The sequence below is a fragment of the Corvus kubaryi genome, unplaced genomic scaffold (genome assembly GCF_017639235.1).
Source record: "Corvus kubaryi isolate FWS band 111438036 unplaced genomic scaffold, C.kubaryi_AGA036_p1.0 37232, whole genome shotgun sequence".
In the NCBI taxonomy this organism is placed as follows: Eukaryota; Metazoa; Chordata; class Aves; order Passeriformes; family Corvidae; genus Corvus; species Corvus kubaryi.
Genome location: NW_024581066.1, coordinates 2,759,908 through 2,772,326, shown reverse-complemented (window position 1 = coordinate 2,772,326; position 12,419 = coordinate 2,759,908).

The following is a 12,419-nucleotide window of genomic DNA, read 5'->3' as shown; positions in this document are numbered from 1 at the left end:
ATTATTATATGCTGCTGTCCAGCTGTTCAGTGTCAGGCTTTGCTTCAGGCTTCTTTTCTCTCCAGTCGTGTGTCTTTCTTTGCACGTTTGATTCACTGATGTGCAGCGTATGCTCCAGGGCAGTTCTCTTTCATGGGCAAGCACCGGACTAATAGATGATCTCAGGAATGATCAGATCAATTCATTAACCTCCTGAATAAAGTTCTCTATTGATACAGCCCCTCTTATCAGGGAAGCCTTGGGTATTATTTATTCCACAAAATGGAAACGCTGCTCTCCCCCTCTCCCACCCTGCCAAGGTTACGGCCTTACGTCAGCCTGTGCTGCAGTGACCTTGAGGGTACTAACCCTTTGGAAGTGCTGGGCTTTTTCCCCGTCGGTGCGTGCATGGGCACGGCTCCCACACTGCGTGGTGATCTGCACGTCTCACTGCACTTTGCATACGCAGGGCTCTTAGCATATATTTGCATGAGGGTTATTGGCCTTCTCTTGCTGTAGCACCTGCAAGATGTTTGGCGTCAGAGCAGCCTTGTTGCAGTGATTATTAGTACACGGCTTGCAAGCTAGGGGCTGAAAAGGCTTGGATTTGTCAATAAGGGAGAGCTGGAAACTGGCTGACCAAAGAGGTTATGGAGTTTCCATCCATCATGGTAGCTGTTTAAGAAACAACTGGGCATGGCCCTGAAGAACCTGCTCCAGATGACCCTGCTGTCAGCAGGTGGGTTGGACTAGGTTTCTCCAGAGGTGCCTGCCCAAGCCAACCACACTGTAGATGTGTGATATGTGTGATTCAGTGACCTTGCTGAGTGTGTTTTCAGGTGAGGAGAATTAGAGGCAGCAGGACTAAGGAGATTTAGGGGGTTAGAAAAGGCAAAGCAGCCTCAGTCCAGAAGTGAATCCACACTGTTCCTTCCTGAAAACACATCCCTGGGAGAGAGGAGACTGCAGCACGAAGCCAAAAAGCTCAGGGCAATGTTCTTGTGAGGCCTAGAGACACGTACATTTGCAAGCCAGCCCTGTCTGACTACCTCTCCTCTTAAATCCATCAGTTTAATAGCTCACAAAAGGCTACAGATTTCTTGTTGCTCTTATTCTAGTTACTTGGGTTAGCACTGAATCATCTTTTTCAGCTGTAACATGTGAGAGACACATGAGGTTTTGTTCTGTGCCTATTTGTTCTTCTATTTATTCAATACCTGCAGCCCATTAGCTAGATCATTGTTCACTATGCTCTTTCTTCTTATCCCAACTCTCATAATCTCCAAATGTAATTTTTAACATTTTGGTTACAGTTACCAGTTGTCAGGCTCCTGGAAAGTTCTTGGCACTTCTCAACTAGCAAAAGTAAGCACGTCCCAGCTTCCCCTGTATCTTTTTGAATAAATTTAAAAGTTTGTATCACAACAACACAACTCTCTCTTCCTGGCACGTTTGCCTCCCCAGTCAGTGTGGTTGTTGGGGGAAGGGGGAAGGAAGCCTGTTCTCATTGCTGCCCTTCTGGGGTATGAATGAGGAGGTTTTTTTCCTTTGCCATAATTTTAGCATGAAAGAGAAAGGCATTTTTATGGTGCAAAAGGTAACATTTCTGGTAACATTAGCCAGCTTTTACCTGCTACATTTTCGTGGAAATTTCCTCAGGAAATTAAATATCTTGTTTGCTTTGCTATGGAAAGCTACTGGTAGCAACTGTCAAAGAAAATTGCAAGTACCCACAAATATTGTCATTTTCAAAGGCAAATATTTGCAGAGCATGAAGTCAAGTCATGGAGTTAAGCCATCCCTTTGGAAGGGTTCCTGTTGGCTAAGGCACTTCTGCTAGTGCCACTACTCACACCTTTTCTCTCTATGACATATGTATTTTTCCCTCCTTCACATTATGGTTACTGTAGTGACTGCAGTCCCAAAACAAGTGCAGGGCCCTACCTGTCCATTGTACAAGTAGGGATAAACTCACCTTTTTTCAACTCTTATTCTTCTATTCACTCCCCTTTGGATTTTCACCTGGAGTATGTTTGGGGACATGTTTTATTTCCTCTTTGAGTGTTTTTTTTTTTCTTTGTAATAACAAGTTATAACCCACTCACCCTCAAACCAGAAGTTGTGTTTGCCTTCAGCTTTCAGCATTCATCAGTTGCAATTTGAGCTAGAGCAGCCTTCTCTGCTGCACACACCCCCACCCCACACAAACCTTTAAATAAAACAAGCCATCCTTGAGCAAGAACCTGATTTCAGCACCTACAAATGGGAAATACTGTGGAATGTTGACAGTATGCCTTTGCTAGCCGATGACCTACACCCCAGGTGTAGGGTTTGCCAGTGTGCTTCAGGTCAGCACACTGACGTACCAGAACTCATCTGAATCCCTGGTACCTCAGCCCCCCACCCACATGAACACACTTCGGTAGTCCCATGTGAACACAGTCTCCAAGGCAAATCAGCAAAATTAGCAGGAATTTTCTCAGTTGCTTTAAGAGCTCTACAGTCTATGCAGTGATGGATTCCAGCAGATGATGGATATAGGCTCACCAAAGGTCCACCATAAGTTCCTCACGAGTGTCCTAACCTGTAATTTATGCTCATGGTGTGAGAAAACAAAGATCCGTCACATATTGAGGCTTGTGTGAATGATGGAGAGAGAGGGATTTGGGAAGGTGGGAGGAGAGAGCTTTCTGTGTCAGAGCCCTGTAGGATAGCTGTATAATGTCCCCTCTGAGAAGCTGCAAAAGTCCTTAATGAGCTTCTCTGCTTTCTCCTGGGCAGCCATCATCTCCTGGCCTGCCAAGATAGCAGAACACAGGCTGTGTGCCTTGGGTCTGAGGGGTGTTTTTTTTAAATCCAACCACTCTAGTCGCACATGTTTTTACTGTGGTACTGTATAAGTACACAGTCTCCGGGCAGGAATGTGTCCAGGAACAAACAGGTGGAAAACCTCAGTGTTTCTAAGAAGATAGGGGTTATCATTATATGAGGGACACTCCCTTCGATGTTGTCATGGTAAGGATAACATGTGACTGTAAACACCATAGGCTAAACATCTCTGCATGAAATCAAAGGGCTGTGCATTATCTGGTAAAGAACAGCTGAGAAATTCAGCTGGGTTGGCAAAGAATGGCATTCAAATTATGAGCTCCAGCCTTAATCCTCCCTTTTGGATGGGCAGCTGAAGTCTTTCAGGATGGTACTGGAATCCAAAACCATTAGAAAGATAAAACTGTGCCTGAGGAGAGAGCAATTTCTGGCTGCTGCAGTGCTTGTGAGCTCCCATCCACAACACAGGTGGGGAGCACAAAACTGATGGAGCACCTGGAGGCGATGGAGTCAATGGCTTCAAGGATACCATTACCATACAGAGATGAAGATACTTTTTGTAGGGGAGGGGTTGCCAGAAGTGGAGTTGGAGAAAGGTAGACTCCTGACAGCCTGAAGTGTATTTCAAGTACAGTGTCACCAGCTGGCCTGAAATAACTATATCCCATGGCAGTCTCCATGGGAGGAGCACCAAGGGGCTACAAGGGTGGTCTCTGTTTATTACATAGCACTGATGGGAGGCCACACCATTGGGACAGTCCTGCTGAGGTCTGAGGTGAAGCTGGAACCTGTGGTGACTGCTAAACATTCCAGCTTACTACCCATACAGACACCAAAGGAAATGTCACCACCTTTAACCCTTTCGCCAGCATCATGAGGAGCAATCCCGTCTTTGTGGAGCAGGAATGCTGGCAACTCTGGGAAAAACTGTTCAACTTCTCCATTAGAAATACATTTATCTTTCCTCCTGCTAGTGTGGCAAAGGGACACTTTTGTTCTAGGACTTACGGGTAAAACCTAGTAAACAACAACATTTTAGCAAGAGTAAGAGAAAACACTTTTGGCAGTCCTGGGGCATTTGCTGTAGCAGGATTTACTATTCGCTTACTAAGATTAAAAGGGATCAGACATGTTGTATGAGAAAAAAAGCAATATAAACTTTAAAGTTCTTTAATGTTTTAGCCCTCCTGCCTCAGGTATAAGCCTGCTGGAGTCTTCAAAGATGCCTTTCCATTACTCCTGTCACCCATCCTACAAATTGCAGTGGCATCCCAGTGTGGGCAGGGAGGGACAGCACTAGTGATGCATCTGGGCTGGCAGCTGCCAGGCACATAGATGCCAGCCAACGGCTGTGTAGACTATGGGCTCCCTCCCTAGTTACTCCTGCAATTTCCAAGAGGACCAGAGTTTCAGAGGATCTCAAGTGAGCCCATGCAGGGAGACATCGTTCCTCCTCCCCCCCGCGAGCTGGCTGCAGGCACGTCCATCCTGCTGCGATATGCACATTTCAGATTATCTGACCTTCTGCAGTCTGGTTGTTTTGGCTGTACAGCCTTGGTTTATATTTGGTCTGGGCTGGCTTTTGCTTTGCAGATCAGGTGGGAGGGTTTAACATTGTGTTTCTGGGGATTTGGGTATTTCTTCTTGCTCCCTCTCCCTCTCTCTTATTTCTCAATGATTTCTCCGGCTGGGTCAGGTTGATCTGTGTGGGATCCTGGCAGAGCACCAGAGTGTAGCATAAGCAGTGCTTGTAACATTGATTGCATTGTATACTCAGTCACTGGGCTGCTTGGGAGCCGGACAACCTTTTACAAAACAGCAGATTTGTCCCCATTGAGCACACTTACAGCAAGTGAAATGAATAAAAAGCCAACCACAGGCAAACCTCCAGGTATCTCTTGGGCAGAAAATGTACCAGGATATATCCTGTCACACTGCAGCCTTCTCACACTCGTGGGAGATCAATGCCAATTGTATTAGGCAGTACTGCTTCTTTCAACAACTGCTTTAGCTGAATTTTGTAGACATCAATTCATCCTGTCATACACAGAGATCAAAGTGATCTTTGCAAGGTCTGCTCAGTCCTGATTTCCCTCCCACTTTCTAACAACTCTGTTTTGCTACATTATGGCCTCTTCTAGACCTCTAGACCACTGCTCCTACCAGCAGTGCCGGGTGATCTAGCAGAGCAGTGGCAGCAGCTGGGCAATCCCACAAAGGATGATCCAGCAGAGCAGTGAGGGCAGCTGAGAAATCCCATGATGACTGCTTGGTTCCTCTTGAACACATCCCAAAGTTCTCCCCAGGAGCAGGCTTCATGGGGAAGCCTTTGAGCTGAGAAATTATTTTCCTTGTGATGCTTCTGTGAATTGCTGTGTGCCATTGCCTGCTCCCTTCCTCACTGGGAAGGCCAGCGTGAGCACTCCGCACTTGCAGGTCTTCTGGGAGCTTCTCCAAAGCATCCATGAGGTATCCAAGGCAGCACTATAGTGTCTGCAGAGAGGTGGAGGCCAAGGTCAGAGGAAAAGTGGGTCTGTGCCTAGCAGAAAAAAGTTACCCAGGTTAACCTGGTGCTGGTGCCCAAAGAGAGTCAGAGAGCGATGGGGGGTGTAGCATGCCAAGGCTGACTTTCCCAAAGGTTAGACAAATGCAGGACAGAGCTTGCCAGGCACTGCACACACCCAAAAGTCAGTTTCTAATTTGAGAAATTTTCTAATGCCCACTGTACTCTGGGGAACGCAGCCTGGCAGAAGTCATGAGCTGAATGTGGAGTCCTCCTGCCACGCAGCTCCGTACCTCTGTCCCCAGCAGAGAAAAGGGACATTGTGATGGCCGGGAGCACCATGCCAGGGAGGAAGCAGCCTGGCCAGTGCACAGCAGGCAGCCTGCGGCCAATGCCATGAACCCTCTGGGACACCTATGGATGTGGTCAGAAGGGAATAGCACAGTAGGGAGCTCCTCACACACCTCTGTGACAGCTTCCACATTGCATCTCAGCCTTTCTCCCTACCTCCTGAAAGTGACAGGAGATGGTGTGCAGGGAATGGGGTCCCAGCAGCCCCAGGGGGAAGGTGATCTGACATCAGGCTGAATGCAGCTTCGCTGTTGGACAGGCAGCAGCCTCACGAGAATTTTGCAGTCTCGTGGGCTTAGAGCTTTTCCGGTTTTGAAGCAAATGCTCTAAGCTGGGCTACACTTCCCTGCTGCTCTGACACCCGAAACCCAGCATTAGATTTATGAAGCTCGCAAGGCAGCCTTGTGAGATGTTTGCCAGGACATGAGGCTCATAATTTAATCAGGTGAATTCAGATGGGGTCCTGCGGCGGCTCAGGTTGCGTTATATAACAGCATCCATAGGAGACTTTGCTGGGTGATAAACTGGATGCTGCACAGCCTGCTCCAGGATGGCCATTAAAGAGAAAGTCTGCCTCCGTTTTGTACCCTGTCCAATGACATGAATTTTCACGAGGAGAGAAATGCATCTTCCTTTCCATAAAACTGCAGCAGGGCTTTGAAAATGAAAATGGTTTGGTTTTATAAGAGCAAATATTGTGTTGTGGCTGCCCACTTCCAAAGCAAGAGCCAGAAATGGTGCAATTCAGTCTAAGAGACTGCACACAGGTTTCCATCCAGCTTTTGAGCGGGTTTAGCATCCAGCCAGCTGGCCCTTCTGAGGTGCTTCACCCCACAGACCTGCAAAGTCTATCGGCACATGCTATCAGGGGCCTGGGGCAGGTGGCTGGGTGAGAACTGCTGTTCTCATCAGGTACATGAGGTCTCCTGGTGCTGTGTCACACACTCACTGTCCTGTCCTTCCTTGGTGGGTTTGATTAGTATCTGGCCAACACTCAGTGTGTTCCCACCCTGCCACTGCGTGACACTGACTGCGTGACTGAGGGCACTGCTGCTGTGTGTGACAACACAACACATAGGACATGAGAGCAGGAAAGATTTAAAAACTGCAGGGGAGATTGTGCCTGCAGAGGCAACACAGAGATTTGCTTTGCAACAGATGGAGCATCAGGTGGGAAGGGACCATGGGAATCTCAGCTTTTTGGACCATTTGGACCCCACTCATCCTTCCCTTCCTTCCAGGTGCCCCACTAATTCCCCACTGGTCATATTGAAGTGCAGACCCAGCAGCCCTCGGAGATGAGTCAATCTCTAGGTGGGAATCCAGGGCTTACACTTAGGTTCATGATGTTATTTTAGTTTGTGGTGTTTGCTTCTCATTACGGTAAGCTCCTAGGAATGTCAGTACCAAAATAGCACAGAATCACAAGGTTACCTGACAAAGAATGAAGTAAACAAGAGGGATATTCTTTCTCTCTGCTTCTCTTTTATTATTTTTCATTTTCTTTTTATTTTCTTTCCTAAAAAGAGACATCTTGAGTACTGACACTGAACTCCAGGGTGGAGATTTCAGGTTTGGAGATTAGGTGTATCCAGACACAGGAGGTGTTTCGGACAGGCTTGGCCTAACCCCCTCTGGGCAGATGTGCAGCCAAGGCGCTATGGGTCTGCAGCAGCTGCAGAGATGCCATTACTGCTTGCCCACCCTCGCCGCACACAAAGGTGGGGCTCTGGCAGTTCTGGCGAGCACCAGTGCCCTGGTTGGTATCTGCCTACCTATCTCTGGTAACTGCTGCTGACATGCAGGATGATCCAACAAAGTAAAAGAGCCCTTTGGAAGAAGCTGAACATTAGGGATGTTTGAGTGGCAGCACTGCTTCTGATCCCCATTTCCCAGGGCTTATCCCAGAGGAATTATAAGCCCATGTAGTTCTGCGTTCAGGAGCTTCACCTGCAGCAGACAGCCCCTGGCCCTCTCTCAGAGGCACAAACAAGCACACAGCCTCTTTCCAGAACCACACTGAGGTGTCCCAGGATACCAGTGCACAGTCCAGAAGGGACTCAGAGCTGAGCTTCTCTGTTTAGACTCCATGAGAAATGAGAGCAGGCAAAAAACAACATCAGCATCTGGCAGACAGAGAAGGAGTGACTTCCCTGTTTCTAGGAAGGCAGTGCAGATGGTGGGGAATACTCCAGCCATGCAGTGGCAGCAGTGGTAACCTGGCACTAGGGCAGTCGGGGTCGAGTTCCCTCCTCTCCTGGGCTCTTTGTGTGACCTTGAACACTGGGCTTGTAGAGAGCCTGCATTGGTGTCCCCACTGCAAAGAGCCTCCACCCGCACAAGGACAAATGCATTCAGGACAGGAGGGGTGCTTGGTGACCTGAGGACCCCATTAGTATGTGGAGGGAACAGTCCCCTCCTTAAAGCCACAGCAGGAGACTGGGGTGGAGTCACCACCTCTGCTGCTGCTTCTCTGTGTGCCTTGGAAAGGACATTGCTTGGTCTAAGTTTCTGAAAGGGCACCTGGGAGGGAGGGTCACACAGAAACCTGGGCTCTCCATCTGCAAATTAACAGCTTAGACTGCCAGCCTAGGGATTGTGTTACGCTCCTTCTCTGCCTGGAGGATGCCTGGGGCAGCAGCAGGGACAAACAGCGGGGGTCCCCTCAGAACAGAAACCCCTTCATGGCTGAAGGGGACTGCTGAGGCAAACAACACTTTCCAGCAATAGCTGCTCTCTTCATTTCCCCTTCCACTTTTTCGGAAAGAAATCTACTATACACAAAACTGGTTAAAAAAAAAAAGCAACAAAACATCCTTCTTACAAAACCAAAATAACCAGCATATAGCAAAAGTTAAAATGGCAGCTTCAGCTCCTGTACCTGGCTGGGAGCAGTGGTTCTGTGGGATCACCCATATGCCAGATAGTTAAGATAAGCCAGCAGCTGCGGCCTTTATCCCTTTCTGGTATACTAAAAAAATGATAAAAAAGCCACCAAGGTTTCACTGGCCACACTGCACGCATGGCTTGGGGCTCCATGGTGGAATATTATGACAAAACTGGGGAGACTCTGGGCATGAGAACATGCGATGGCAGCTCCTTCTGTATCAGCAAGGAGGGACAAGCATGTGGGGCACTGCTGTGGGAAGATGTACTACAGAAATTGCCTAACTGTTGCAAGGGCAGGGATGAAAGTTGGAATGTGGAGAAAGGTAGAGTAGAAAATAAGGTCCAGAAATGCTTCTTTGGCCTTTTCTCTTCCTAACCTTCAGCAGAGGAACCTGTGGGGACCACAGGAACAATTCCTTCGGACATGTTTGCACTGTGAATCACACTAAAAACTCTGCTGGAGTTCCAAATAAACCTGCAGCTGGACTGGGCAGGCAGAGGGCCACTGGTTCCTGATTTGGGGCTGCCTGGCCCTGTCTTCTTTCCCTTCACCCTTGCCACACTCAGACCTGAACATACTTTGGAAAGAAGGTGTCTGCTTCAAAACAGTGACAATCAGTGTATTTGGCCAGAGGCAGCCAAAAAGTGGAGGCAGGCAACAGCTGGGTGGAACACAAAGGAGCTGCGAAACAGTCAAGGCTAGCAAAAGGAGCAGCAGCCCCAGTAGACACCACCTGCAGGAGAAACTTCCAGGCGTGGGCAGGCTTAAGTTTTTCTGCTAAATGTTGCAGGGGCTTCCCAAGGGAGAGAGGTGACTCTTACCTCTGTGATGCTCATGGGCACAAACCAGCCACTTCACAAGCCAGCAAACTCAGGTTTTGTGCCTGCAATTAGGTAGCAGGATGAAGATGACTCATGAGATACTGCAGGACACAACATAACAGATGTCCTGGCCAAGAGTGCTGCAGGGAGATGCAGATACCAGGAAAAGCTGAGCAAGAGATTTCGGTGTGAAGTGGCTTTAAACGGAGGAAGGTGCAGTTTCAGCTGCAAGGGCTGGGGACCTCACAGCTAAGCAGGGGAGGAAAGGTAAAACTCAGTGTGGGCTTCAGGGTCTACATAAGAAACATATCCTATCAGGCCAGCTGAGTCCTGGACTGCTACAACTGTGTGGTCATTGACATCTGGTTGAACTTGAGCATGGGAACATGCGCTGACCATGGCAAGGGGCTCTATCGCTTCCGTATGGATAAATCTGATGTTAAAATGCTGGAGGAGTCAGTGGGTAGAAATGCAAGCTGTCATGTTACAGTTATAACCTATTTACAGGTAGTAGTGGGGCCCTTTGAAAGATAGAGCATGGTGCTAATAATGTCAAGGTCATGGGTTTGATCCCTGTATGGGCCATTCATGTAAGAGTTGGACTTGATGAACCTTCTGGGTCCCTTCCAACTTTGACAATTCTGTAACTCTGTAATATGATGAGTTTACACTTTGCACAAAGAAAGGGTCCCAACAACAACAAAAAAAAAGATATCTCTAAATTGAGAACTGAACTCCATGGAGAAACCCCATTAAAATGTTGTGGGTGATCCTGAATTGCTTTAGAGAGAAGCAGAAAAGCAGAGCAGGTGAGTAAGTATGGAGAGGTCATGTGCACAGGGAAGATGGAGAGGCAGGAACGGTGCAGACTCGCCTGTTAGAGTTTGTTTTACACAGAGCCTACCACTCTTTCAAGTGATTCCATTGCAGCACTGGGATGAAAGCAGAACAGAGATTTCACATCCATTTTAACCACTTCCTCTCCCTTTTGGTTGAATAGCTGAGCTCACAAGATCCCACAAAGGTCTCTCTACAACAGGATACCCATTCAAGCAACACGGAGAGATCTTGCTCCTCTTCTTTAACAGGCCATTCTCCTTCCATGGTGTTTTCCTCCTTTGGTGGCAGGGAGGGGAAGGATTTCACAAGGCCACAGAAGGAGTGAGTGGCAGCTAGTACACACCACCATGGAGGGCTTCCATGGTCCTCTGCCACAAAAAGGTCTGAACCCTATTTCCAATTTTCCTCTATGAGGAAGAAACACTGCACCAAATCCTTTTCAATGACTCTCCTCAGCAAGTCCATAGCCTTCAGGATGCCTGAGAACATGGGCTGCTGTCTGCCTGCAGCTTCCTAGCTGGGAGGCAGCTTCGGTGGCTTCAGACATTATCCGGTAGCATCTGTTTCCATGCTCTCATTCACAGATGGTGCTGCTGCAGGAACCCCAGAGTTCAAACTTACACCCAGCTGCTGGATGTGCTTCTGCAAGGCCAGGGCAGCCACAGCCAGGCAAAGCAGAGTGTAACTTCCTTTATTACAGTATATAAAACCAAGGGATGTGTTTATGGAGGTCAGAAAGGGCTGGCTCAGAACTTGAGATATTCTTCAAAAGGACAAGAGCCAGCTGCTACAGAAAGCAACCTCCATCTTAGTCCTCAGTTGCATGTCAAATGTAACAGCAACCATTAAACAAGAGTTGATAATGCTCACAGCACTAACAGCCTTGAGACATTGTGCAAATGGTCACTCAGTTAAGTATTTGCAGTAAAATCTGCCTGCGAAGCATTTTTTTTTCTCCAAGTAGATGATATTTGGTCCATGTTGAATTTTTTCTTTCCTGTTTCAGTGCCTAGTTCCTCCCTATTCAGCAAGTCATCACTTTACTTCCAGGTGGGCAGAAGATGGATACTTGATAGAGATACTCATTTTTAGGTCTAAATTGGTTCTTATCGTTGCCAAATACCTGAAACTCCCCATAGTTTCCATTTTTATCCAAGTCTTGGACAACCCTAGCACAGCTTCAATCTTTTGCCTGGAATCAGGGTTTAAAGGTCGAAGACAACATCTGCAATAGTCTTGAGAGAGAGCCTGTGCAACACTGGATTTCACATTAAAATCTCTCTCATTTGCTTCATACACAAATCAGCTTTATATACCTTGTAAGAGTGCTCAGAAAACGCTTCAAGTTCCAGAGAACAAAGTGGAGGTATTATTAGCAGAGAGCAAAGAGCAGAGCTCTGTAAGCAGGCATCATGCTGAGCAGGAGGTTTTAAATAGTTTCCTCTGAGACAACTTTGGCTCCTTCTGTTACACAGTTTTACTCAAGTGTTCAACAAATTATCTCATGAAGGAAGCAAATATCACAAGAACAATGTCCCTCATATGTCTTGCAGGGGTTGAAAACCACAGCATGGAAAGAGCAGCCTCAGCTCCCTAAACAAGAAAGGAAAGGCACAGAGAGGGAAATCCTCTCTGACTTTGTTATGGAAATGTGATACAGTTTGACATTTTAATTGCGATTCTCCCCTTATTATCTGGCACACGTTCATAGTGCCCAAGATGTTGTTTAGTGAATCCAGCTGCCTCCTCCGCTCCGTTTGAAGTCCGGTGACTCCGCGTGATAGGGGAGTGTGAGAGTCAATGTGATTTGTGTATGAGGAAACATAAATATGTCACAGGAGTTTAGTCTTATAGGTCTGCAGAGTTTATACTCGCAAAATCTGTTGTACCCTTGTTTACACACCCAGATCCAAAGGCCTGACACACCCTCGCTCTAGCTCAAAGCTTTCATCATTTCTGCCTCCTTTCTAATGAGGCCATTGCAAAGCATGTGGATGATGTTTGACCACAGTTTAATATATCCAGGAAAATGTGCTCTCAAATGTTAAGAAGAGCTTTAATCAAAGTGATTCTTTGTCATTAGCTGAGATGAGCACACGCAAGGTTCTGCTGCCACATGTACAAACTCCTAGGCACAGGCCTCCTCACATGCCAAAAACTTCTCCACACCAAAAAAAAAGTGGAAGGCTTGCAGATATGTGAACTT